Source organism: Coregonus clupeaformis, unplaced genomic scaffold, assembly GCF_020615455.1.
Source record: "Coregonus clupeaformis isolate EN_2021a unplaced genomic scaffold, ASM2061545v1 scaf1833, whole genome shotgun sequence".
NCBI classification, from domain to species: domain Eukaryota; kingdom Metazoa; phylum Chordata; class Actinopteri; order Salmoniformes; family Salmonidae; genus Coregonus; species Coregonus clupeaformis.
Window position 1 is genome coordinate 1 of NW_025535287.1, and position 25,464 is coordinate 25,464.

General features: G+C 41.1%; 31 non-coding genes across 31 annotated transcripts; all 31 read left to right on the forward strand.

Moving 5' to 3' along the window:
• Positions 1 to 2,274: 2,274 nt before the first annotated feature.
• trnam-cau lies at positions 2,275 to 2,347 on the forward strand. Its single transcript has one exon. It is a non-coding gene; the product is annotated as a tRNA-Met (tRNA).
• A 170-nt stretch (positions 2,348 to 2,517) lies between these two features.
• On the forward strand, positions 2,518 to 2,590 carry trnam-cau. Its single transcript has one exon. It is a non-coding gene; the product is annotated as a tRNA-Met (tRNA).
• A 920-nt stretch (positions 2,591 to 3,510) lies between these two features.
• On the forward strand, positions 3,511 to 3,583 carry trnam-cau. Its single transcript has one exon. It is a non-coding gene; the product is annotated as a tRNA-Met (tRNA).
• A 179-nt stretch (positions 3,584 to 3,762) lies between these two features.
• On the forward strand, positions 3,763 to 3,835 carry trnam-cau. Its single transcript has one exon. It is a non-coding gene; the product is annotated as a tRNA-Met (tRNA).
• Positions 3,836 to 4,003: 168 nt separating this feature from the next.
• Positions 4,004 to 4,076, forward strand: trnam-cau. The gene has a single exon. It is a non-coding gene; the product is annotated as a tRNA-Met (tRNA).
• A 179-nt stretch (positions 4,077 to 4,255) lies between these two features.
• On the forward strand, positions 4,256 to 4,328 carry trnam-cau. The gene has a single exon. It is a non-coding gene; the product is annotated as a tRNA-Met (tRNA).
• A 171-nt stretch (positions 4,329 to 4,499) lies between these two features.
• On the forward strand, positions 4,500 to 4,572 carry trnam-cau. Its single transcript has one exon. It is a non-coding gene; the product is annotated as a tRNA-Met (tRNA).
• Positions 4,573 to 5,183: 611 nt separating this feature from the next.
• Positions 5,184 to 5,256, forward strand: trnam-cau. Its single transcript has one exon. It is a non-coding gene; the product is annotated as a tRNA-Met (tRNA).
• A 431-nt stretch (positions 5,257 to 5,687) lies between these two features.
• Positions 5,688 to 5,760, forward strand: trnam-cau. The gene has a single exon. It is a non-coding gene; the product is annotated as a tRNA-Met (tRNA).
• A 1,805-nt stretch (positions 5,761 to 7,565) lies between these two features.
• trnam-cau lies at positions 7,566 to 7,638 on the forward strand. The gene has a single exon. It is a non-coding gene; the product is annotated as a tRNA-Met (tRNA).
• A 967-nt stretch (positions 7,639 to 8,605) lies between these two features.
• On the forward strand, positions 8,606 to 8,678 carry trnam-cau. The gene has a single exon. It is a non-coding gene; the product is annotated as a tRNA-Met (tRNA).
• A 1,397-nt stretch (positions 8,679 to 10,075) lies between these two features.
• Positions 10,076 to 10,148, forward strand: trnam-cau. Its single transcript has one exon. It is a non-coding gene; the product is annotated as a tRNA-Met (tRNA).
• Positions 10,149 to 10,571: 423 nt separating this feature from the next.
• On the forward strand, positions 10,572 to 10,644 carry trnam-cau. Its single transcript has one exon. It is a non-coding gene; the product is annotated as a tRNA-Met (tRNA).
• A 276-nt stretch (positions 10,645 to 10,920) lies between these two features.
• Positions 10,921 to 10,993, forward strand: trnam-cau. Its single transcript has one exon. It is a non-coding gene; the product is annotated as a tRNA-Met (tRNA).
• A 1,403-nt stretch (positions 10,994 to 12,396) lies between these two features.
• On the forward strand, positions 12,397 to 12,469 carry trnam-cau. The gene has a single exon. It is a non-coding gene; the product is annotated as a tRNA-Met (tRNA).
• Positions 12,470 to 12,950: 481 nt separating this feature from the next.
• trnam-cau lies at positions 12,951 to 13,023 on the forward strand. The gene has a single exon. It is a non-coding gene; the product is annotated as a tRNA-Met (tRNA).
• Positions 13,024 to 14,671: 1,648 nt separating this feature from the next.
• On the forward strand, positions 14,672 to 14,744 carry trnam-cau. Its single transcript has one exon. It is a non-coding gene; the product is annotated as a tRNA-Met (tRNA).
• Positions 14,745 to 15,669: 925 nt separating this feature from the next.
• trnam-cau lies at positions 15,670 to 15,742 on the forward strand. Its single transcript has one exon. It is a non-coding gene; the product is annotated as a tRNA-Met (tRNA).
• A 171-nt stretch (positions 15,743 to 15,913) lies between these two features.
• Positions 15,914 to 15,986, forward strand: trnam-cau. The gene has a single exon. It is a non-coding gene; the product is annotated as a tRNA-Met (tRNA).
• A 1,372-nt stretch (positions 15,987 to 17,358) lies between these two features.
• On the forward strand, positions 17,359 to 17,431 carry trnam-cau. Its single transcript has one exon. It is a non-coding gene; the product is annotated as a tRNA-Met (tRNA).
• A 512-nt stretch (positions 17,432 to 17,943) lies between these two features.
• On the forward strand, positions 17,944 to 18,016 carry trnam-cau. Its single transcript has one exon. It is a non-coding gene; the product is annotated as a tRNA-Met (tRNA).
• Positions 18,017 to 18,430: 414 nt separating this feature from the next.
• On the forward strand, positions 18,431 to 18,503 carry trnam-cau. Its single transcript has one exon. It is a non-coding gene; the product is annotated as a tRNA-Met (tRNA).
• A 1,708-nt stretch (positions 18,504 to 20,211) lies between these two features.
• On the forward strand, positions 20,212 to 20,284 carry trnam-cau. The gene has a single exon. It is a non-coding gene; the product is annotated as a tRNA-Met (tRNA).
• Positions 20,285 to 21,644: 1,360 nt separating this feature from the next.
• trnam-cau lies at positions 21,645 to 21,717 on the forward strand. Its single transcript has one exon. It is a non-coding gene; the product is annotated as a tRNA-Met (tRNA).
• Positions 21,718 to 22,526: 809 nt separating this feature from the next.
• Positions 22,527 to 22,599, forward strand: trnam-cau. The gene has a single exon. It is a non-coding gene; the product is annotated as a tRNA-Met (tRNA).
• Positions 22,600 to 22,771: 172 nt separating this feature from the next.
• On the forward strand, positions 22,772 to 22,844 carry trnam-cau. Its single transcript has one exon. It is a non-coding gene; the product is annotated as a tRNA-Met (tRNA).
• A 475-nt stretch (positions 22,845 to 23,319) lies between these two features.
• Positions 23,320 to 23,392, forward strand: trnam-cau. The gene has a single exon. It is a non-coding gene; the product is annotated as a tRNA-Met (tRNA).
• Positions 23,393 to 24,005: 613 nt separating this feature from the next.
• Positions 24,006 to 24,078, forward strand: trnam-cau. Its single transcript has one exon. It is a non-coding gene; the product is annotated as a tRNA-Met (tRNA).
• A 182-nt stretch (positions 24,079 to 24,260) lies between these two features.
• trnam-cau lies at positions 24,261 to 24,333 on the forward strand. Its single transcript has one exon. It is a non-coding gene; the product is annotated as a tRNA-Met (tRNA).
• Positions 24,334 to 24,752: 419 nt separating this feature from the next.
• trnam-cau lies at positions 24,753 to 24,825 on the forward strand. Its single transcript has one exon. It is a non-coding gene; the product is annotated as a tRNA-Met (tRNA).
• A 470-nt stretch (positions 24,826 to 25,295) lies between these two features.
• trnam-cau lies at positions 25,296 to 25,368 on the forward strand. The gene has a single exon. It is a non-coding gene; the product is annotated as a tRNA-Met (tRNA).
• Positions 25,369 to 25,464: the final 96 nt, after the last annotated feature.

Below are 25,464 nucleotides of genomic sequence, written 5' to 3' on the forward strand. Positions count from 1 at the left end.
GCTGAAGATGAAAACCAGGTATCAATGTTCATTTCTCTGGGACTTTGGATATTCAGACAATACAGGTTTTCTTGGCACAGTGGATACCACTTCAGTGACATTATCTGAAGATTTTATCAATATTTTGTATCTTGACTTTTGGTCATTTATGTGCCTCGTTGGCGAAGTAGGTAGTGCGTCAGTCTCATAATCTGAAGGTTGTGAGTTCGAATCTCAACAGGGGCAGCAGATTTTTAAAATGAAGGTGTTGGCTGAAGATGAAAACCAGGTCTCAATTTTCATTTCTCTGCGACTTTGGATATTCAGACAATACGTGTCTTTTTTGGGACAGTTGATTTACGTGCCTCGTTGGCGCAGTAGTTAGCGTGGCAGTCTCATAATCTGAAGGTCGTGAGTTGGATCCTCACACGGGGCAGCAGAGTTCTTAAAATGAAGGTGCTGGCTGAAGATGAAAACCAGGTATCAATGTTCATTTCTCTGGGACTTTGGATATTCAGACAATACGGTTTCTTGGCACAGTGGATACCACTTCAGTGACATTATCTGAAGATTGTTATCAATATTTTTGTATCTTGACTTTTGGTCATTATGTGCCTCGTTGGCGCAGTAGGTAGTGCGTCAGTCTCATAATCTGAAGGTCGTGAGTTCGATCCTCACACGGGGCAGCAGATTTTTAAAAATGAAGGTGTTGGCTGAAGATGAAAACCAGGTATCAATGTTCATTTCTCTGCGACTTTGGATATTCAGACAATACGTGTCTTTTTGGGACAGTTGATTTACGTGCCTCGTTGGCGCAGTAGTTAGCGTGGCAGTCTCATAATCTGAAGGTCGTGAGTTGGATCCTCACACGGGGCAGTAGAGTTTTTAAAATGAAGGTGCTGGCTGAAGATGAAAACCAGGTATAAATATTTATTTCTCGGGACTTTGGATATTCAGACAATATGTGTCTTTTTTGGGCACAGCGGATACCATTTCAGTGACATTATCTGAAGATTGTTATAAATATTTTTTGTATCTTGACTTTTGGCATTTATGTGCCTCGTTGGCACAGAAGGTAGCGCGTCAGTCTCATAATCTGAAGGTCGTGAGTTCAATCCTCACACGGGGCGGCAGATTTTTGAAAATGAAGGTGCTGGCTGAAGATGAAAACCAGGTATCAATGTTCATTTCTCTGGGACTTTGGATATTCAGACAATATGGGTCTTCTTTGGCACAGTGGATACCACTTCAGTGACATTATCTGAAGATCTTTATCAAAAAAATGTCTCTTGACTTTTGGCATGTATGTGCCTTGTTGGCGAAGTAGGTAGCGCGTCAGTCTCATAGTCTGAAGGTCGTGAGTTCAATCCTCACACGGGGCAGCAGAGTTCTTAAAATGAAGGTGCTGGCTGAAGATGAAAACCAGGTATCAATGTTCATTTCTCTGGGACTTTGGATATTCAGACAATACAGGTTTTTTTGGCACAGTGGATACCACTTCAGTGACATTATCTGAAGATTGTTATCAATATTTTTGTAACTTGACTTTTGGTCATTATGTGCCTCGTTGGTGAAGTAGGTAGTGCGTCAGTCTCATAATCTGAAGGTTGTGAGTTCGAATCTCACACGGGGCAGCAGATTTTTAAAAATGAAGGTGTTGGCTGAAGATGAAAACCAGGTATCAATTTTCATTTCTCTGCGACTTTGGATATTCAGACAATACGTGTCTTTTTGGGACAGTTGATTTACGTGCCTCGTTGGCGCAGTAGTTAGCGTGGCAGTCTCATAATCTGAAGGTCGTGAGTTGGATCCTCACACGGGGCAGCAGAGTTCTTAAAATGAAGGTGCTGGCTGAAGATGAAAACCAGGTATCAATGTTCATTTCTCTGGGACTTTGGATATTCAGACAATACGGGTCTTTTTGGCACAGTGGATACCACTTCAGTGACATTATCTGAAGATTGTTATCAATATTTTTGTATCTTGACTTTTGGTCATTATGTGCCTCGTTGGCACAGTAGGTACCGCGTCAGTCTCATAATCTGAAGGTTGTGAGTTCGATTCTCTATAAAAAAAAATGTGTCTTGACGTTTGACATGTATCTGCCTCGTTGGCGCAGAAGGTAGCGCGTCAGTCTCATAATCTGAAGGTCGTGATTTCGATCCTCACACGGGGCAGTAGAGTTTTAAAAATGAAGGTGTTGGCTGAAGATGAAAACCAGGTATAAATGATAATTTCTCTGCGACTTTGGATATTCAGACAATACATGTATTTTTTGGGACAATTGATTTATGTGCCTCGTTGGCGCAGTAGGTAGCGCGTCAGTCTCATAATCTGAAGGTCGTGAGTTCGATCCTCACACGGGGCAGCAGAGTTCTTAAAATGAAGGAGTTGGCTGAAGATGACAACCATGTATAAATATTTATTTATTTGGATATTCAGACAATACCTTCATTTTTGGGACAGCGGATACCACTTCAGTGACATTATCTGAAGATTGTTATCAAAACAAAATCTCTTGACTTTTGGCATTGATGGGCCTCGTTGGCGCAGTAGGTAGCGCTTCAGTCTCATAATCTGAAGGTCGTGAGTTCGATCCTCACACGGGGCAGCAGATTTTTAAAAATGAAGGTGCTGGCTGAAGATGAAAACCAGGTATCAATGTTCATTTCTCTCGGGAGTTTGGATATTAAGACAATAAGTGTCTTTTCGGCACAGTGGATACCACTTCAGTGACATTATCTGAAGATTGTTATCAATATTTTTGTATCTTGACTTTTGGTCATTATGTGCCTCGTTGGCGCAGTAGGTACTGCGTCAGTCTCATAATCTGAAGGTCGTGAGTTCGATCCTCACACGGGGCAGCAGAGTTCTTAAAATGAAGGAGTTGGCTGAAGATGACAACCATGAATAAATATTTATTTATTTGGATATTCAGACAATACCTTCATTTTTGGGACAGCGGATACCACTTCAGTGACATTATCTGAAGATCTTTATCCAAAAAAAAATCTCTTGACTTTTGGCATTTATGTGCCTCGTTGGCGCAGTAGGTAGCGCGTCAGTCTCATAATCTGAATGTCGTGAGTTCGATCCTCACACGGGGCAGTAGATTTTTAAAAATGAAGGTGCTGGCTGAAGATGAAAACCAGGTATCAATGTTCATTTCTCTGGGACTTTGGATATTCAGACAATACGGGTCTTTTTGGCACAGTGGATACCACTTCAGTGACATTATCTGAAGATTGTTATCAATATTTTTGTATCTTGACTTTTGGTCATAATGTGCCTAGTTGGCGCAGTAGGTAGCGCGTCAGTCTCATAATCTGAAGGTCGTGAGTTCGATCCTCACACGGGGCAGCAGAGTTCTTAAAATGAAGGAGTTGGCTGAAGATGACAACCATGTATAAATATTTATTTCTTTGGATATTCAGACAATACATTCATTTTTGGGACAGCGGATACCATTTCAGTGACACTATCTGAAGATCTTTATCCAAAAAAAAATCTCTTGACCTTTGGCATTTATGTGCCTCGTTGGCGCAGTAGGTAGCGCGTCAGTCTCATAATCTGAAGGTTGTGAGTTCGATCCTCACACGGGGCAGCAGATTTTTAAAAATGAAGGTGCTGGCTGAAGATGAAAACCAGGTATCAATGTTCATTTCTCTGGGACTTTGGATATTCAGACAATACGTGTCTTTTTGGCACAGTGGATACCACTTCAGTGACATTATCTGAAGATTGTTATCAATATTTTTGTATCTTGACTTTTGGTCATTATGTGCCTCGTTGGCGCAGTAGGTAGCGCGTCAGTCTCATAATCTGAAGGTCGTGAGTTCGATCCTCACACGGGGCAGCAGAGTTCTTAAAATGAAGGAGTTGGCTGAAGATGACAACCATGTATAAATATTTATTTCTTTGGATATTCAGACAATACCTCATTTTGGGACAGCGGATACCACTTCAGTGACATTATCTGAAGATCTTTATAAAAAAAATGTCTCTTGACATTTGGTCATTATGTGCCTCGTTGGCGCAGTAGGTAGCGCGTCAGTCTCATAATCTGAAGGTCGTGAGTTCGATCCTCACACGGGGCAGCAGAATTTTAAAAATGAAGGTGCTGGCTGAAGATGAAAACCAGGTATCAATGTTCATTTCTCTGGGACTTTGGATATTCAGACAATACGGGTCTTTTTGGCACAGTGGATACCACTTCAGTGACATTATCTGAAGATTGTTATCAATATTTTTTTATCTTGACTTTTGGTCATTATGTGCCTCGTTGGCGCAGTAGGTAGCGCGTCAGTCTCATAATCTGAAGGTCGTGAGTTCGATCCTCACACGGGGCAGCAGAGTTCTTAAAATGAAGGAGTTGGCTGAAGATGACAACCATGTATAAATATTTATTTCTTTGGATATTCAGACAATACCTTCATTTTTGGGACAGCGGATACCACTTCAGTGACATTATCTGAAGATCTTTATCAAAAAAAATGTCTCTTGACTTTTGGCATTTATGTGCCTCGTTGGCGCAGTAGGTAGCGCGTCAGTCTCATAATCTGAAGGTCGTGAGTTCGATCCTCACACGGGGCAGCAGATTTTTAAAAATGAAGGTGCTGGCTGAAGATGAAAACCAGGTATCAATGTTCATTTCTCTGGGACTTTGGATATTCAGACAATACGGGTCTTTTTGGCAAAACAGTGGATACCACTTCAGTGACATTATCTGAAGATTGTTATCAATATTTTTTTTCTTGACTATTGGTCATTTTGTGCCTTGTTGGCGCAGAAGGTAGCGCGTCAGTCTCATAATCTGAAGGTCGTGAGTTCGATCCTCACACGGGGCAGCAGAGTTCTTAAAATGAAGGAGTTGGCTGAAGATGACAACCATGTATAAATATTTATTTCTTTGGATATTCAGACAATACCTTCATTTTTGGGACAGCGGATACCACTTCAGTGACATTATCTGAGATCTTTATTTAAAAAAATTATCTTCACCTTTGGCATGTATGTGCCACGTTGGCGCAGTAGGTAGCGCGTCGGTCTCATAATCTGAAGGTCGTGAGTTCGATCCTCACACGGCAGCAGAGTTATTAAAATGAAGGTGTTGGCTGAAGATGAAAACCAGGTATAAATGATAATTTCTCTGCGACTTTGGATATTCAGACAATATGTGTCTTTTTGGGACAGTTGATTTATGTGCCTCGTTGGCGCAGTAGGTAGCGCGTCAGTCTCATAATCTGAAGGTCGTGAGTTCGATCCTCACACGGGGCAGCAGATTTTTAAAAATGAAGGTGTTGGCTGAAGATGAAAACCAGGTATCAATGTTCATTTCTCTGGGACTTTGGATATTCAGACAGTATGGGTCTTCTTGGCACAGTGGATACCACTTCAGTGACATTATCTGAAGATTGTTATCAATATTTTTGTATCTTGACTTTTGGTCATTATGTGCCACGTTGGCGCAGTAGGTAGTGCGTAAGTCTCATAATCTGAAGGTCGTGAGTTCGATCCTCACACGGGGCAGCAGATTTTTGAAAATGAAGGTGCTGGCTGAAGATGAAAACCAGGTATCAATGTTCATTTCTCTGGGACTTTGGATATTCAGACAATACAGATCTTTTTGGCACAGTGGATACCACTTCAGTGACATTATCTGAAGATTGTTATCAATATTTTTGTATCTTGACTTTTGGTCATTATGTGCCTCGTTGGCGCAGTAGGTAGCGCGTCAGTCTCATAATCTGAAGGTCGTGAGTTCGATTCTCACACGGGGCAGCAGAGTTCTTAAAATGAAGGAGTTGGCTGAAGATGACAACCATGTATAAATATTTATTTCTTTGGATATTCAGACAATACCTTCATTTTTGGGACAGCGGATACCACTTCAGTGACATTATCTGAAGATCGTTATAAAAAAAAATGTCTCTTGACTTTTTGGCATTTATGTGCCTCGTTGGCGCAGTAGGTAGCGTGTCAGTCTCATAATCTGAAGGTCGTGAGTTCAATCCTCACACGGGGCGGCAGATTTTTGAAAATGAAGGTGCTGGCTGAAGATGAAAACCAGGTATCAATGTTCATTTCTCTGGGACTTTGGATATTCAGACAGTATGGGTCTTCTTGGCACAGCGGATACCACTTCAGTGACATTATCTGAAGATCTTTATCAAAAAAAATGTCTCTTGACTTTTGGCATGTATGTGCCTCGTTGGCGAAGTAGGTAGCGCGTCAGTCTCATAGTCTGAAGGTCGTGAGTTCGATCCTCACACGGGGCAGCAGAGTTCTTAAAATGAAGGTGCTGGCTGAAGATGAAAACCAGGTATCAATGTTCATTTCTCTGGGACTTTGGATATTCAGACAATACAGGTTTTCTTGGCACAGTGGATACCACTTCAGTGACATTATCTGAAGATTGTTATCAATATTTTTGTAACTTGACTTTTGGTCATTATGTGCCTCGTTGGCGCAGTAGGTAGTGCGTCAGTCTCATAATCTGAAGGTTGTGAGTTCGAATCTCACACGGGGCAGCAGATTTTTAAAAATGAAGGTGTTGGCTGAAGATGAAAACCAGGTCTCAATTTTCATTTCTCTGCGACTTTGGATATTCAGACAATACGTGTCTTTTTGGGACAGTTGATTTACGTGCCTCGTTGGCGCAGTAGTTAGCGTGGCAGTCTCATAATCTGAAGGTCGTGAGTTGGATCCTCACACGGGGCAGCAGAGTTCTTAAAATGAAGGTGCTGGCTGAAGATGAAAACCAGGTATCAATGTTCATTTCTCTGGGACTTTGGATATTCAGACAATACAGGTTTTCTTGGCACAGTGGATACCACTTCAGTGACATTATCTGAAGATTGTTATCAATATTTTTGTAACTTGACTTTTGGTCATTATGTGCCTCGTTGGCGAAGTAGGTAGTGCGTCAGTCTCATAATCTGAAGGTTGTGAGTTCGAATCCTCACACGGGGCAGCAGATTTTTAAAAATGAAGGTGTTGGCTGAAGATGAAAACCAGGTCTCAATTTTCATTTCTCTGCGACTTTGGATATTCAGACAATACGTGTCTTTTTGGGACAGTTGATTTACGTGCCTCGTTGGCGCAGTAGTTAGCGTGGCAGTCTCATAATCTGAAGGTCGTGAGTTGGATCCTCACACGGGGCAGTAGATTTTTTAAAATGAAGGTGCTGGCTGAAGATGAAAACCAGGTATCAATGTTCATTTCTCTGGGACTTTGGATATTCAGACAATATGGGTCTTTTTGGCACAGTGGATACCATTTCAGTGACATTATCTGAAGATTGTTATCAATATTTTTGTATCTTGACTTTTGGTCATTTTGTGCCTCGTTGGCACAGTAGGTAGCGCGTCAGTCTCATAATCTGAAGGTCGTGAGTTCGATCCTCACACGGGGCAGCAGAGTTCTTAAAATGAAGGAGTTGGCTGAAGATGACAACCATGTATAAATGTTTATTTCTTTGGATATTCAGACAATACCTTCATTTTTGGGACAGTGGATACCACTTCAGTGACATTATCTGAAGATCGTTATCAGAAAAAATGTCTCTTGACTTTTGGCATTTATGTGCCTCGTTGGCGCAGTAGGTAGCGCGTCAGTCTCATAATCTGAAGGTCGTGAGTTCGATCCTCACACGGGGCAGTAGATTTTTAAAAATGAAGGTGCTGGCTGAAGATGAAAACCAGGTATCAATGTTCATTTCTCTGGGACTTTGGATATTCAGACAATACGGGTCTTTTTGGCACAGTGGATACCACTTCAGTGACATTATCTGAAGATTGTTATCAATATTTTTGTATCTTGACTTTTGGTAAATATGTGCCTCGTTGGCGCAGTAGGTAGCGCGTCAGTCTCATAATCTGAAGGTTGTGAGTTCAATCCTCACACGGGGCAGCAGATTTAAAAAATGAAGGTGTTGGCTGAAGATGAAAACCAGGTATCAATGTTCATTTCTCTGGGACTTTGGATATTCAGACAATACGTGTCTTTTTGGGACAGTTGATACCGCATCAATAAAGGAGTTGGCTGAATATGACAACCATTTATAAATATTTATTTCTTTGGATATTCAGACAATACCTTCATTTTTGGGACAGCGGATACCACTTCAGTGACATTATCTGAAGATCTTTATTTTAAAAAAATTATCTTGACCTTTGGCATGTATGTGCCTAGTTGGCGCAGTAGGAACCGCGTCAGTCTCATAATCTGAAGATCGTGAGTTCGATCCTCACACGGGGCAGCAGAGTACTTAAAATGAAGAAGTTGGCTGAAGATGAAAACCAGGTATAAATGATAATTTCTCTGCGACTTTGGATATTCAGACAATATGTGTCTTTTTGGGACAGTTCATTTATGTGCCTCATTGGCGCAGTAGGTAGCGCGTCAGTCTCATAATCTGAAGGTCGTGAGTTGGATCCTCACACGGGGCAGCAGAGTTCTTAAAATGAAGGTGCTGGCTGAAGATGAAAACCAGGTATCAATGTTCATTTCTCTGGGACTTTGGATATTCAGACAATACGGTTTTCTGGCACAGTGGATACCACTTCAGTGACATTATCTGAAAATTGTTATCAATATTTTTTAATCTTGACTTTTGACATTATGTGCCTCGTTGGCGCAGTAGGTAGCGCGTCAGTCTCATAATCTGAAGGTTGTGAGTTCGATCCTCACACGGGGCAGCAGATTTAAAAAATGAAGGTGTTGGCTGAAGATGAAAACCAGGTATCAATGTTCATTTCTCTGGGACTTTGGATATTCAGACAATACGTGTCTTTTTGGGACAGTTGATTTACGTGCCTCGTTGGCGCAGTAGTTAGCGTGGCAGTCTCATAATCTGAAGGTCGTGAGTTCGATCCTCACACGGGGCAGCAGAGTTCTTAAAATGAAGGTGCTGGCTGAAGATGAAAACCAGGTATCAATGTTCATTTCTCTGGGACTTTGGATATTCAGACAATACAGGTTTCTTGGCACAGTGGATACCACTTCAGTGACATTATCTGAAGATTGTTATCAATATTTTTGTATCTTGACTTTTGGTCATTATGTGCCTCGTTGGCGAAGTAGGTAGTGCGTCAGTCTCATAATCTGAAGGTCGTGAGTTCGAATCCTCACACGGGGCAGCAGAGTTTTTAAAAATGAAGGTGTTGGCTGAAGATGAAAACCAGGTATCAATTTTCATTTCTCTGCGACTTTGGATATTCAGACAATACGTGTCTTTTTGGGACAGTGTGATTTACGTGCCTCGTTGGCGCAGTAGGTAGCGCGGCAGTCTCATAATCTGAAGGTCGTGAGTTGGATCCTCACACGGGGCAGTAGATTTTAAAATGAAGGTGCTGGCTGAAGATGAAAACCAGGTATCAATGTTCATTTCTCTGGGACTTTGGATATTCAGACAATATGGGTCTTTTTGGCACAGTGGATACCACTTTCAGTGACATTATCTGAAGATTGTTATCAATATTTTTGTATCTTGACTATTGGTCATTTTGTGCCTCGTTGGCGCAGAAGGTAGCGCGTCAGTCTCATAATCTGAAGGTCGTGAGTTCGATCCTCACACGGGGCAGCAGAGTTCTTAAAATGAAGGAGTTGGCTGAAGATGACAACCATGTATAAATATTTATTTCTTTGGATATTCAGACAATACATTCATTTTGGGACAGCGGATACCATTTCAGTGACACTATCTGAAGATCTTTATCCAAAAAAAAATCTCTTGACCTTTGGCATTTATGTGCCTAGTTGGCGCAGTAGGTAGCGCGTCAGTCTGAAGGTCGTGAGTTCGATCCTCACACGGGGCAGCAGATTTTTAAAAATGAAGGTGTTGGCTGAAGATGAAAACCAGGTATCAATGTTCATTTCTCTGGGACTTTGGATATTCAGACAATACGTGTCTTTTTGGGACAGTTGATACCGCATCAATAAAGGAGTTGGCTGAATATGACAACCATTTATAAATATTTATTTCTTTGGATATTCAGACAATACCTTCATTTTTGGGACAGCGGATACCACTTCAGTGACATTATCTGAAGATCTTTATCCAAAAAAAACGTCTCTTGACCTTTTGCATTTATGTGCCTCGTTGGCGCAGTAGGTAGCGCGTCAGTCTCATAATCTGAAGGTTGTGAGTTCGATCCTCACACGGGGCAGCAGTATTTTTAAAAATGAAGGTGCTGTCTGAAGATGAAAACCAGGTATCAATGTTCATTTCTCTGGGACTTTGGATATTCAGACAATACGTGTCTTTTTGGCACAGTGGATACCACTTCAGTGACATTATCTGAAGATTGTTATCAATATTTTTGTATCTTGACTATTGGTCATTATGTGCCTCATTGGCGCAGTAGGTAGCAAGTCAGTCTCCTAATCTGAAGGTCGTGAGTTCGATCCTCACACGGGAAAGCAGAGTTCTTAAAATGAAGGAGTTAGCTTAAGATGACAACCATGTATAAATATTTATTTCTTTGGATATTCAGACAATACCTTCATTTTTGGGACAGCGGATACCACTTCAGTGACATTATCTGAAGATCTTTATAAAAAAAAATGTCTCTTGACTTTTGCATGTATGTGCCTCGTTGGCGCAGTAGGTAGCGTGTCAGTCTCATAATCTGAAGGTCGTGAGTTCGATCCTCACACGGGGCAGCAGAGTTTTAAAAATGAAGGTGCTGGCTGAAGATGAAAACCAGGTATCAATGTTCATTTCTCTGGGACTTTGGATATTCAGACAATACGTGTCTTTTTGGGACAGTTGATACCGCATCAATAAAGGAGTTGGCTGAATATGACAACCATTTATAAATATTTATTTATTTGGATATTCAGACAATACCTTCATTTTTGGGACAGCGGATACCACTTCAGTGACATTATCTGAAAATTGTTATCAATATTTTTGTATCTTGACTTTTGCATGTATGTGCCTCGTTGGCGCAGTAGGTAGCGCGTCAGTCTCATAATCTGAAGGTCGTGAGTTCGATCCTCACACGGGGCAGCAGAGTTTTTAAAATGAAGGTGCTGGCTGAAGATGAAAACCAGGTATCAATGTTCATTTCTCTGGGACTTTGGATATTCAGACAATACGTGTCTTTTTGGGACAGTTGATACCGCATCAATAAAGGAGTTGGCTGAATATGACAACCATTTATAAATATTTATTTCTTTGGATATTCAGACAATACCTTCATTTTTGGGACAGCGGATACCACTTCAGTGACATTATCTGAGATCTTTATTTAAAAAAAATTATCTTCACCTTTGGCATGTATGTGCCACGTTGGCGCAGTAGGTAGCGCGTCGGTCTCATAATCTGAAGGTCGTGAGTTCGATCCTCACACGGCAGCAGAGTTATTAAAATGAAGGTGTTGGCTGAAGATGAAAACCAGGTATAAATGATAATTTCTCTGCGACTTTGGATATTCAGACAATATGTGTCTTTTTGGGACAGTTGATTTATGTGCCTCGTTGGCGCAGTAGGTAGCGCGTCAGTCTCATAATCTGAAGGTCGTGAGTTGGATCCTCACACGGGGCAGCAGAGTTCTTAAAATGAAGGTGCTGGCTGAAGATGAAAACCAGGTATCAATGTTCATTTCTCTGGGACTTTGGATATTCAGACAATACAGGTTTTCTTGGCACAGTGGATACCACTTCAGTGACATTATCTGAAGATTGTTATCAATATTTTTGTAACTTGACTTTTGGTCATTATGTGCCTCGTTGGTGAAGTAGGTAGTGCGTCAGTCTCATAATCTGAAGGTTGTGAGTTCGAACCTCACACGGGGCAGCAGATTTTTAAAAATGAAGGTGTTGGCTGAAGATGAAAACCAGGTCTCAATTTTCATTTCTCTGCGACTTTGGATATTCAGACAATACGTGTCTTTTTGGGACAGTTGATTTACGTGCCTCGTTGGCGCAGTAGGTAGCGTGGCAGTCTCATAATCTGAAGGTCGTGAGTTCGATCCTCACACGGGGCAGTAGATTTTTAAAATGAAGGTGCTGGCTGAAGATGAAAACCAGGTATCAATGTTCATTTCTCTGGGACTTTGGATATTCAGACAATATGGGTCTTTTTTGGCACAGTGGATACCACTTCAGTGACATTATCTGAAGATTGTTATCAATATTTTTGTATCTTGACTTTTGGTCATTTTGTGCCTCGTTGGCACAGAAGGTAGCGCGTCAGTCTCATAATCTGAAGGTCGTGAGTTCGATCCTCACACGGGGCAGCAGAGTTCTTAAAATGAAGGAGTTGGCTGAAGATGACAACCATGTATAAATATTTATTTCTTTGGATATTCAGACAATACCTTCATTTTTGGGACAGCGGATACCACTTCAGTGACATTATCTGAAGATCTTTATCCCAAAACAAATTCTCTTGACCTTTGGCATGTATGTGCCTCGTTGGCGCAGTAGGTAGCGCGTCAGTCTCATAATCTGAAGGTCGTGAGTTCGATCCTCACACGGGGCAGCAGATTTTTTAAATGAAGGTGCTGGCTGAAGATGAAAACCAGGTATCAATGTTCATTTCTCTGGGACTTTGGATATTCAGACAATATGGGTCGTTTTTGGCACAGTGGATACCATTTCAGTGACATTATCTGAAGATTGTTATCAATATTTTTTATCTTGACTATTGGTCATAATGTGCCTCGTTGGCGCAGTAGGTAGTGCGTCAGTCTCATAATCTGAAGGTCGTGAGTTCGATCCTCACACGGGGCAGCAGAGTTCTTAAAATGAAGGAGTTGGCTGAAGATGACAACCATGTATAAATATTTATTTCTTTGTATATTCAGACAATACCTTCATTTTTGGGACAGCGGATACCACTTCAGTGACATTATCTGAAGAAATCTGACAATAGGGTCTTCTTGGCAAGTGGATACACTTCAGTGACATTATCTGAAGATTGTTATCAATATTTTTTGTATCTTGACTTTTGGTCATTATCTGCCTCGTTGGCGCAGTAGGTAGCGCGTCAGTCTCATAATCTGAAGGTCGTGAGTTCGATCCTCACACGGGGCAGCAGATTTTTAAAAATGAAGGTGCTGGCTGAAGATGAAAACCAGGTATCAATGTTCATTTCTCTGGGACTTTGGATATTCAGACAATATGTGTCTTTTTTGGGACAGTTGATACCGTATCAATAAAGGAGTTGGCTGAATATGACAACCATGTATAAATGTTTATTTCTTTGGATATTCAGACATTACGTGTCTTTATGGCACAGAGGATACCACTTCAGTGACATTATCTGAAGATTGTTATCAATATATTTTTTTTCTTGACTATTGGTCATTTTGTGCCTTGTTGGCGCAGAAGGTAGCGCGTCGGTCTCATAATCTGAAGGTCGTGAGTTCGATCCTCACACGGGGCAGCAGAGTTCTTAAAATGAAGGAGTTGGCTGAAGATGACAACCATGTATAAATATTTATTTCTTTGGATATTCAGACAATACCTTCATTTTTGGGACAGCGGATACCACTTCAGTGACATTATCTGAGATCTTTATTTAAAAAAAATTATCTTCACCTTTGGCATGTATGTGCCACGTTGGCGCAGTAGGTAGCGCGTCGGTCTCATAATCTGAAGGTCGTGAGTTCGATCCTCACACGGCAGCAGAGTTATTAAAATGAAGGTGTTGGCTGAAGATGAAAACCAGGTATAAATGATAATTTCTCTGCGACTTTGGATATTCAGACAATACGTGTCTTTTTGGGACAGTTGATTTATGTGCCTCGTTGGCGCAGTAGGTAGCGCGTCAGTCTCATAATCTGAAGGTCGTGAGTTGGATCCTCACACGGGGCAGCAGATTTTTTTAAATGAAGGTGCTGGCTGAAGATGAAAACCAGGTATCAATGTTCATTTCTCTGGGACTTTGGATATTCAGACAATACGGGTTTTCTTGGCACAGTGGATACCACTTCAGTGACATTATCTGAAGATTGTTATCAATATTTTTGTAACTTGACTTTTGGTCATTATGTGCCTCGTTGGTGAAGTAGGTAGTGCGTCAGTCTCATAATCTGAAGGTTGTGAGTTCGAATCTCACACGGGGCAGCAGATTTTTAAAAATGAAGGTGTTGGCTGAAGATGAAAACCAGGTCTCAATTTTCATTTCTCTGCGACTTTGGATATTCAGACAATACGTGTCTTTTTGGGACAGTTGATTTACGTGCCTCGTTGGCGCAGTAGTTAGCGTGGCAGTCTCATAATCTGAAGGTCGTGAGTTCGATCCTCACACGGGGCAGTAGATTTTTAAAATGAAGGTGCTGGCTGAAGATGAAAACCAGGTATCAATGTTCATTTCTCTGGGACTTTGGATATTCAGACAATATGGGTCTTTTTGGCACAGTGGATACCATTTCAGTGACATTATCTGAAGATTGTTATCAATATTTTTGTATCTTGACTTTTGGTCATTTTGTGCCTCGTTGGCGCAGAAGGTAGCGCGTCAGTCTCATAATCTGAAGGTCGTGAGTTCGATCCTCACACGGGGCAGCAGAGTTCTTAAAATGAAGGAGTTTGCTGAAGATGACAACCATGTATAAATATTTATTTCTTTGGATATTCAGACAATACCTTCATTTTTGGGACAGCGGATACCACTTCAGTGACATTATCTGAAGATCTTTATCCCAAAACAAATTCTCTTGACCTTTGGCATGTATGTGCCTCGTTGGCGCAGTAGGTAGCGCGTCAGTCTCATAATCTGAAGGTCGTGAGTTCGATCCTCACACGGGGCAGCAGATTTTTTAAATGAAGGTGTTGGCTGAAGATGAAAACCAGGTATCAATGTTCATTTCTCTGGGACTTTGGATATTCAGACAATATGGGTCGTTTTGGCACAGTGGATACCACTTCAGTGACATTATCTGAAGATTGTTATCAATATTTTTTATCTTGACTATTGGTCATAATGTGCCTCGTTGGCGCAGTAGGTAGTGCGTCAGTCTCATAATCTGAAGGTCGTGAGTTCGATCCTCACAAGGGGCAGCAGAGTTCTTAAAATGAAGGAGTTGGCTGAAGATGACAACCATGTATAAATATTTATTTCTTTGTATATTCAGACAATACCTTCATTTTTGGGACAGCGGATACCACTTCAGTGACATTATCTGAAGAAATTCTGACAATACGGGTCTTCTTGGCACAGTGGATACCACTTCAGTGACATTATCTGAAGATTGTTATCAATATTTTTGTATCTTGACTTTTGGTCATTATCTTCCTCGTTGGCGCAGTAGGTAGCGCGTCAGTCTCATAATCTGAAGGTCGTGAGTTCGATCCTCACACGGGGCAGCAGATTTTTAAAAATGAAGGTGCTGGCTGAAGATGAAAACCAGGTATCAATGTTCTTTTCTCTGGGACTTTGGATATTCAGACATTACGTGTCTTTATGGCACAGTGGATACCACTTCAGTGACATTATCTGAAGATTGTTATCAATATTTTTGTATCTTGACTATTGGTCATTTTGTGCCTTGTTGGCGCAGAAGGTAGCGCGTCAAACTCATAATCTGAAGGTCGTGAGTTCGATCCTCACACGGGGCAGCAGATTTTTAAAAATGAAGGTGCTGGCTCAAGATGAAAACCAGGTATCAATGTTCATTTCTCTGTGACTTTGGATATTCAGACAATACGTGTCTTTTTGGGACAGTTGATTTATGTGCCTCGTTGGCGCAGTGGGTAGCGCGTCTGTCTCATAATCTGAAGGTCGTGAGTTCGATCCTCACACGGGGCAGCAGAGCTCTTAACATGAAGGAGTTGGCTGAAGATGACAACCATGTATAAATATTTATTTTTTTGGATATTCAGACAATACCTTTATTTTTGGGACAGTGGATACCATTTCAGTGACATTATCTGAAGATCTTTATTTAAAAAAAAGTATCTTGACTTTTGGCATGTATGTGCCTCGTTGGCGCAGTAGGTAGCGCGTCAGTCTCATAATCTGAAGGTCGTGAGTTCGATCCTCACACGGGGCAGCAGATTTAAAAAAAATATGAAGGTGCTGGCTGAAGATGAAAACCAGGTATCAATGTTCATTTCTCTGGGACTTTGGATATTCAGACAATACGGGTCTTTTTTGCACAGTGGATACCACTTCAGTGACATTATCTGAAGATTGTTATCAATATTTTTTTATCTTGACTTTTGGTCATTTTGTGCCTCGTTGGCGCAGTAGGTACCGCGTCAGTCTCATAATCTGAAGGTCGTGAGTTCGATCCTCACACGGGGCAGCAGATTTTTAAAAATGACGGTGATGGCTGAAGATGAAAACCAGGTATCAATGTTCATTTCTCTCGGAGTTTGGATATTAAGACAATAAGTGTATTTTCGGCACAGTGGATACCACTTCAGTGACATTATCTGAAGATTGTTATCAATATTTTTGTAACTTGACTTTTGGTCATTATGTGCCTCGTTGGTGAAGTAGGTAGTGCGTCAGTCTCATAATCTGAAGGTTGTGAGTTCGAATCTCACACGGGGCAGCAGATTTTTAAAAATGAAGGTGTTGGCTGAAGATGAAAACCAGGTCTCAATTTTCATTTCTCTGCGACTTTGGATATTCAGACAATACGTGTCTTTTTGGGACAGTTGATTTACGTGCCTCGTTGGCGCAGTAGTTAGCGTGGCAGTCTCATAATCTGAAGGTCGTGAGTTGGATCCTCACACGGGGCAGCAGAGTTCTTAAAATGAAGGTGCTGGCTGAAGATGAAAACCAGGTATCAATGTTCATTTCTCTGGGACTTTGGATATTCAGACAATATGGGTCTTTTTGGCACAGTGGATACCATTTCAGTGACATTATCTGAAGATTGTTATCAATATTTTTGTATCTTGACTTTTGGTCATTTTGTGCCTCGTTGGCACAGTAGGTAGCGCGTCAGTCTCATAATCTGAAGGTCGTGAGTTCGATCCTCACACGGGGCAGCAGAGTTCTTAAAATGAAGGAGTTGGCTGAAGATGACAACCATGTATAAATATTTATTTCTTTGGATATTCAGACAATACCTTCATTTTTGGGACAGCGGATACCACTTCAGTGACATTATCTGAAGATCTTTATCAAAAAAAATGTCTCTTGACTTTTGGCATTTATGTGCCTCGTTGGCGCAGTAGGTAGCGCGTCAGTCTCATAATCTGAATGTAGTGAGTTCGATCCTCACACGGGGCAGTAGATTTTTAAAAATGAAGGTGCTGGCTGAAGATGAAAACCAGGTATCAATGTTCATTTCTCTGGGACTTTGGATATTCAGACAATACGGGTCTTTTTGGCACAGTGGATACCACTTCAGTGACATTATCTGAAGATTGTTATCAATATTTTTGTATCTTGACTTTTGGTCATAATGTGCCTCGTTGGCGCAGTAGGTAGCGCGTCAGTCTCATAATCTGAAGGTCGTGAGTTCGATCCTCACACGGGGCAGCAGAGTTCTTAAAATGAAGGAGTTGGCTGAAGATGACAACCATGTATAAATATTTATTTCTTTGGATATTCAGACAATACATTCATTTTTGGGACAGCGGATACCATTTCAGTGACACTATCTGAAGATCTTTATCCAAAAAAATCTCTTGATCTTTGGCATTTATGTGCCTAGTTGGCGCAGTAGGTAGCGCGTCAGTCTGAAGGTCGTGAGTTCGATCCTCTACACGGGGCAGCAGATTTTTAAAAATGAAGGTGTTGGCTGAAGATGAAAACCAGGTATCAATGTTCATTTCTCTGGGACTTTGGATATTCAGACAATACGTGTCTTTTTGGGACAGTTGATACCGCATCAATAAAGGAGTTGGCTGAATATGACAACCATGTATAAATATTTATTTCTTAGGATAATCAGACAATACCTTCATTTTTGGGACAGCGGATACCATTTCAGTGATATTATCTGAAGATCTTTATCCAAAAAAAAATCTCTTGACCTTTGGCATTTATGTGCCTCGTTGGCGCAGTAGGTAGCGCGTCAGTCTCATAATCTGAAGGTTGTGAGTTCGATCCTCACACGGGGCAGCAGTATTTTAAAAATGAAGGTGCTGTCTGAAGATGAAAACCAGGTATCAATGTTCATTTCTCTGGGACTTTGGATATTCAGACAATACGTGTCTTTTTGGCACAGTGGATACCACTTCAGTGACATTATCTGAAGATTGTTATCAATATTTTTGTATCTTGACTATTGGTCATTATGTGCCTCGTTGGCGCAGTAGGTACCGCGTCACTCTGAAGGTCGTGAGTTCGATCCTCACACGGGGCAGCAGAATTCTTAAAATGAAGGAGTTGGCTGAAGATGACAACCATGTATAAATATTTATTTCTTTGGATATTCAGACAATACCTCATTTTTGGGACAGCGGATACCACTTCAGTGACATTATCTGAAGATCTTTATAAAAAAAAATGTCTCTTGACATTTGGTCATTATGTGCCTCGTTGGCGCAGTAGGTAGCGCGTCAGTCTCATAATCTGAAGGTCGTGAGTTCGATCCTCACACGGGGCAGGATATTTTTAAAAATGAAGGTGCTGGCTCAAGATGAAAACCAGGTATCAATGTTCATTTCTCTGGGACTTTGGATATTCAGACAATACGGGTCTTTTTGGCACAGTGGATACCACTTCAGTGACATTATCTGAAGATTGTTATCAATATTTTTTTATCTTGACCTTTGGACATTATGTGCCTCATTGGCGCAGTAGGTAGCAAGTCAGTCTCCTAATCTGAAGGTCGTGAGTTCGATCCTCACACGGGAAAGCAGAGTTCTTAAAATGAAGGAGTTGGCTGAAGATGACAACCATGTATAAATATTTATTTCTTTGGATATTCAGACAATACCTTCATTTTTGGGACAGCGGATACCACTTCAGTGACATTATCTGAAGATCGTTATCAAAAGAAATGTCTCTTGACTTTTTGCATTTATGTGCCTCGTTGGCGCAGTAGGTAGCGTGTCAGTCTCATAATCTGAATGTCGTGAGTTCGATCCTCACACGTGGCAGCAGAGTTTTAAAAATGAAGGTGCTGGCTGAAGATGAAAACCAGGTATCAATGTTCATTTCTCTGGGACTTTGGATATTCAGACAATATGTGTCTTTTTGGGACAGTTGATACCGTATCAATAAAGGAGTTGGCTGAATATGACAACCATGTATAAATGTTTATTTCTTTGGATATTCAGACATTACGTGTCTTTATGGCACAGAGGATACCACTTCAGTGACATTATCTGAAGATTGTTATCAATATATTTTTTTTCTTGACTATTGGTCATTTTGTGCCTTGTTGGCGCAGAAGGTAGCGCGTCGGTCTCATAATCTGAAGGTCGTGAGTTCGATCCTCACACGGGGCAGCAGAGTTCTTAAAATGAAGGAGTTGGCTGAAGATGACAACCATGTATAAATATTTATTTCTTTGGATATTCAGACAATACCTTCATTTTTGGGACAGCGGATACCACTTCAGTGACATTATCTGAGATCTTTATTTAAAAAAATTATCTTCACCTTTGGCATGTATGTGCCACGTTGGCGCAGTAGGTAGCGCGTCGGTCTCATAATCTGAAGGTCGTGAGTTCGATCCTCACACGGCAGCAGAGTTATTAAAATGAAGGTGTTGGCTGAAGATGAAAACCAGGTATAAATGATAATTTCTCTGCGACTTTGGATATTCAGACAATATGTGTCTTTTTGGGACAGTTGATTTATGTGCCTCGTTGGCGCAGTAGGTAGTGCGTCAGTCTCATAATCTGAAGGTCGTGAGTTCGATCCTCACACGGGGCAGCAGATATTTTTAAATGAAGGTGTTGGCTGAAGATGAAAACCAGGTATCAATGTTCATTTCTCTGGGACTTTGGATATTCAGACAGTATGGGTCTTCTTGGCACAGTGGATACCACTTCAGTGACATTATCTGAAGATTGTTATCAATATTTTTGTATCTTGACTTTTGGTCATTATGTGCCACGTTGGCGCAGTAGGTAGTGCGTAAGTCTCATAATCTGAAGGTCGTGAGTTCGATCCTCACACGGGGCAGCAGATTTTTGAAAATGAAGGTGCTGGCTGAAGATGAAAACCAGGTATCAATGTTCATTTCTCTGGGACTTTGGATATTCAGACAATACAGATCTTTTTGGCACAGTGGATACCACTTCAGTGACATTATCTGAAGATTGTTATCAATATTTTTGTATCTTGACTTTTGGTCATTATGTGCCTCGTTGGCGCAGTAGGTAGCGCGTCAGTCTCATAATCTGAAGGTCGTGAGTTCGATTCTCACACGGGGCAGCAGAGTTCTTAAAATGAAGGAGTTGGCTGAAGATGTCAACCATGTATAAATATTTATTTCTTTGGATATTCAGACAATACCTTCATTTTTGGGACAGCGGATACCACTTCAGTGACATTATCTGAAGATCGTTATAAAAAAAAATTCTCTTGACTTTTGGCATTTATGTGCCTCGTTGGCGCAGTAGGTAGCGTGTCAGTCTCATAATCTGAAGGTCGTGAGTTCAATCCTCACACGGGGCGGCAGATTTTTGAAAATGAAGGTGCTGGCTGAAGATGAAAACCAGGTATCAATGTTCATTTCTCTGGGACTTTGGATATTCAGACAGTATGGGTCTTCTTGGCACAGCGGATACCACTTCAGTGACATTATCTGAAGATCTTTATCAAAAAAAATGTCTCTTGACTTTTGGCATGTATGTGCCTTGTTGGCGAAGTAGGTAGCGCGTCAGTCTCATAGTCTGAAGGTCGTGAGTTCAATTCTCACACGGGGCAGCAGAGTTCTTAAAATGAAGGTGCTGGCTGAAGATGAAAACCAGGTATCAATGTTCATTTCTCTGGGACTTTGGATATTCAGACAATACAGATCTTTTTGGCACAGTGGATACCACTTCAGTGACATTATCTGAAGATTGTTATCAATATTTTTGTAACTTGACTTTTGGTCATTATGTGCCTCGTTGGTGAAGTAGGTAGTGCGTCAGTCTCATAATCTGAAGGTTGTGAGTTCGAATCTCACACGGGGCAGCAGATTTTTTAAAATGAAGGTGTTGGCTGAAGATGAAAACCAGGTATCAATTTTCATTTCTCTGCGACTTTGGATATTCAGACAATACGTGTCTTTTTGGGACAGTTGATTTACGTGCCTCGTTGGCGCAGTAGTTAGCGTGGCAGTCTCATAATCTGAAGGTCGTGAGTTCGATCCTCACACGGGGCAGTAGATTTTTTAAAATGAAGGTGCTGGCTGAAGATGAAAACCAGGTATCAATGTTCATTTCTCTGGGACTTTGGATATTCAGACAATATGGGTCTTTTTGGCACAGTGGATACCATTTCAGTGACATTATCTGAAGATTGTTATCAATATTTTTGTATCTTGACTTTTGGTCATTTTGTGCCTCGTTGGCACAGAAGGTAGCGCGTCAGTCTCATAATCTGAAGGTCGTGAGTTCGATCCTCACACGGGGCAGCAGAGTTCTTAAAATGAAGGAGTTGGCTGAAGATGACAACCATGTATAAATATTTATTTCTTTGGATATTCAGACAATACCTTCATTTTTGGGACAGCGGATACCACTTCAGTGACATTATCTGAAGATCTTTATCCCAAAACAAATCTCTTGACCTTTTGCATGTATGTGCCTCGTTGGCGCAGTAGGTAGCGCGTCAGTCTCATAATCTGAAGGTCGTGAGTTCGAACCTCACACGGGGCAGCAGATTTTTAAAAATGAAGGTGTTGGCTGAAGATGAAAACCAGGTATTAATGTTCATATCTCGGAGACTTTGGATATTCAGACAATACGTGTCTTTTGGGGACAGTTGATTTACGTGCCTCGTTGGCGCAGTAGTTAGCGTGGCAGTCTCATAATCTGAAGGTCGTGAGTTCGATCCTCACACGGGGCAGCAGAGTTCTTAAAATGAAGGTGCTGGCTGAAGATGAAAACCAGGTATCAATGTTCATTTCTCTGGGACTTTGGATATTCAGACAATACAGTTTCTTTGGCACAGTGGATACCACTTCAGTGACATTATCTGAAGATTGTTATCAATATTTTTGTAACTTGACTTTTGGTCATTATGTGCCTCGTTGGCGAAGTAGGTAGTGCGTCAGTCTCATAATCTGAAGGTTGTGAGTTCGAATCTCACACGGGGCAGCAGATTTTTAAAATGAAGGTGTTGGCTGAAGATGAAAACCAGGTATCAATTTTCATTTCTCTGCGACTTTGGATATTCAGACAATACGTGTCTTTTTGGGACAGTTGATTTACGTGCCTCGTTGGCGCAGTAGTTAGCGTGGCAGTCTCATAATCTGAAGGTCGTGAGTTGGATCCTCACACGGGGCAGTAGATTTTTTAAAATGAAGGTGCTGGCTGAAGATGAAAACCAGGTATCAATGTTCATTTCTCTGGGACTTTGGATATTCAGACAATATGGGTCTTTTTGGCACAGTGGATACCACTTCAGTGACATTATCTGAAGATTGTTATCAATATTTTTGTATCTTGACTTTTGGTCATTTTGTGCCTCGTTGGCGCAGTAGGTAGCGCGTCAGTCTCATAATCTGAAGGTCGTGAGTTCGATCCTCACACGGGGCAGCAGAGTTCTTAAAATGAAGGAGTTGGCTGAAGATGACAACCATGTATAAATATTTATTTCTTTGGATATTCAGACAATACCTTCATTTTTGGGACAGCGGATACCACTTCAGTGACATTATCTGAAGATCTTTATCCCAAAACAAAATCTCTTGACCTTTGGCATGTATGTGCCTCGTTGGCGCAGTAGGTAGCGCGTCAGTCTCATAATCTGAAGGTCGTGAGTTCGATCCTCACACGGGGCAGCAGATTTTTTAAAATGAAGGTGCTGGCTGAAGATGAAAACCAGGTATCAATGTTCATTTCTCTGGGACTTTGGATATTCAGACAATATGGGTCGTTTTTGGCACAGTGGATACCACTTCAGTGACATTATCTGAAGATTGTTATCAATATTTTTATCTTGACTATTGGTCATAATGTGCCTCGTTGGCGCAGTAGGTAGTGCGTCAGTCTCATAATCTGAAGGTCGTGAGTTCGATCCTCACACGGGGCAGCAGAGTTCTTAAAATGAAGGAGTTGGCTGAAGATGACAACCATCTATAAATATTTATTTCTTTGTATATTCAGACAATACCTTCATTTTTGGGACAGCGGATACCACTTCAGTGACATTATCTGAAGAGAATACGGGTCTTCTTGGCACAGTGGATACCACTTCAGTGAATTATCTGAAGATTGTTATCAATATTTTTGTATCTTGACTTTTGGTCATTATGTGCCTCGTTGGCGCAGTAGGTAGCGCGTCAGTCTCATAATCTGAAGGTCGTGAGTTCGATCCTCACACGGGGCAGCAGATTTTTAAAATGAAGGTGCTGGCTGAAGATGAAAACCAGGTATCAATGTTCATTTCTCTGGGACTTTGGATATTCAGACAATACGGGTCTTTATGGCACAGTGGATACCACTTCAGTGACATTATCTGAAGATTGTTATCAATATTTTTGTATCTTGACTATTGGTCATTTTGTGCCTCGTTGGCGCAGAAGGTAGCGCGTCAGTCTCATAATCTGAAGGTCGTGAGTTCGATCCTCACACGGGGCAGCAGATTTTTAAAATGAAGGTGCTGGCTCAAGATGAAAACCAGGTATCAATGTTCATTTCTCTGTGACTTTGGATATTCAGACAATACGTGTCTTTTTGGGACAGTTGATTTATGTGCCTCGTTGGCGCAGTAGGGTAGCGCGTCTGTCTCATAATCTGAAGGTCGTGAGTTCGATCCTCACACGGGGCAGCAGAGCTCTTAAACATGAAGGAGTTGGCTGAAGATGACAACCATGTATAAATATTTATTTTTTTGGATATTCAGACAATACCTTTATTTTTGGGACAGTGGATACCACTTCAGTGACATTATCTGAAGATCTTTATTTTAAAAAAAGTATCTTGACTTTTGGCATGTATGTGCCTCGTTGGCGCAGTAGGTAGCGCGTCAGTCTCATAATCTGAAGGTCGTGAGTTCGATCCTCACACGGGGCAGCAGATTTTTAAAAAAATGAAGGTGCTGGCTGAAGATGAAAACCAGGTATCAATGTTCATTTCTCTGGGACTTTGGATATTCAGACAATACGGGTCTTTTTTGGCACAGTGGATACCACTTCAGTGACATTATCTGAAGATTGTTATCAATAATTTTTTATCTTGACTTTTGGTCATTTTGTGCCTCGTTGGCGCAGTAGGTAGCGCGTCAGTCTCATAATCTGAAGGTCGTGAGTTCGATCCTCACACGGGGCAGCAGATTTTTAAAAATGACGGTGATGGCTGAAGATGAAAACCAGGTATCAATGTTCATTTCTCTCGGAGTTTGGATATTAAGACAATAAGTGTATTTTCGGCACAGTGGATACCACTTCAGTGACATTATCTGAAGATTTTTATCAATATTTTTTTATCTTGACTTTTGGCAGTTATGTGCCTCGTTGGAGCAGTAGGTTGCGCGTCAGTCTCATAATCTGAAGGTCATGAGTTCGATCCTCACACGGGGCAGCAGTGTTCTTAAAATGAAGGATTTGGCTGAAGATGACAACCATGAATATTTATTTATTTGGATATTCAGACAATACCTTCATTTTTGGGACAGCGGATACCACTTCAGTGACATTATCTGAAGATCTTTATAAAAAAAAATGTCTCTTGACGTTTGGCATGTATGTGCCTCGTTGGCGCAGTAGGTAGCGCGTCAGTCTCATAATCTGAAGGTCGTGAGTTCGATCCTCACACGGGGCAGCAGATTTTTAAAAATGACGGTGATGGCTGAAGATGAAAACCAGGTATCAATGTTCATTTCTCTGGGACTTTGGATATTCAGACAATACGGGTCTTTTTGGCACAGTGGATACCACTTCAGTGACATTATCTGAAGATTGTTATCAATATTTTTGTATCTTGACTTTTGGTCATTATGTGCCTCGTTGGCACAGTAGGTACCGCGTCAGTCTCATAATCTGAAGGTCGTGAGTTCGATTCTCTATAAAAAAAAATGTCTCTTGACGTTTGGCATGTATCTGCCTCGTTGGCGCAGAAGGTAGCGCGTCAGTCTCATAATCTGAAGGTCGTGATTTCGATCCTCACACGGGGCAGTAGAGTTTTAAAAATGAAGGTGTTGGCTGAAGATGAAAACCAGGTATAAATGATAATTTCTCTGCGACTTTGGATATTCAGACAATACATGTCTTTTTGGGACAATTGATTTATGTGCCTCGTTGGCGCAGTAGGTAGCGCGTCAGTCTCATAATCTGAAGGTCGTGAGTTCGATCCTCACACGGGGCAGCAGAGTTCTTAAAATGAAGGAGTTGGCTGAAGATGACAACCACGTATAAATATTTATTTATTTGGATATTCAGACAATACCTTCATTTTTGGGAC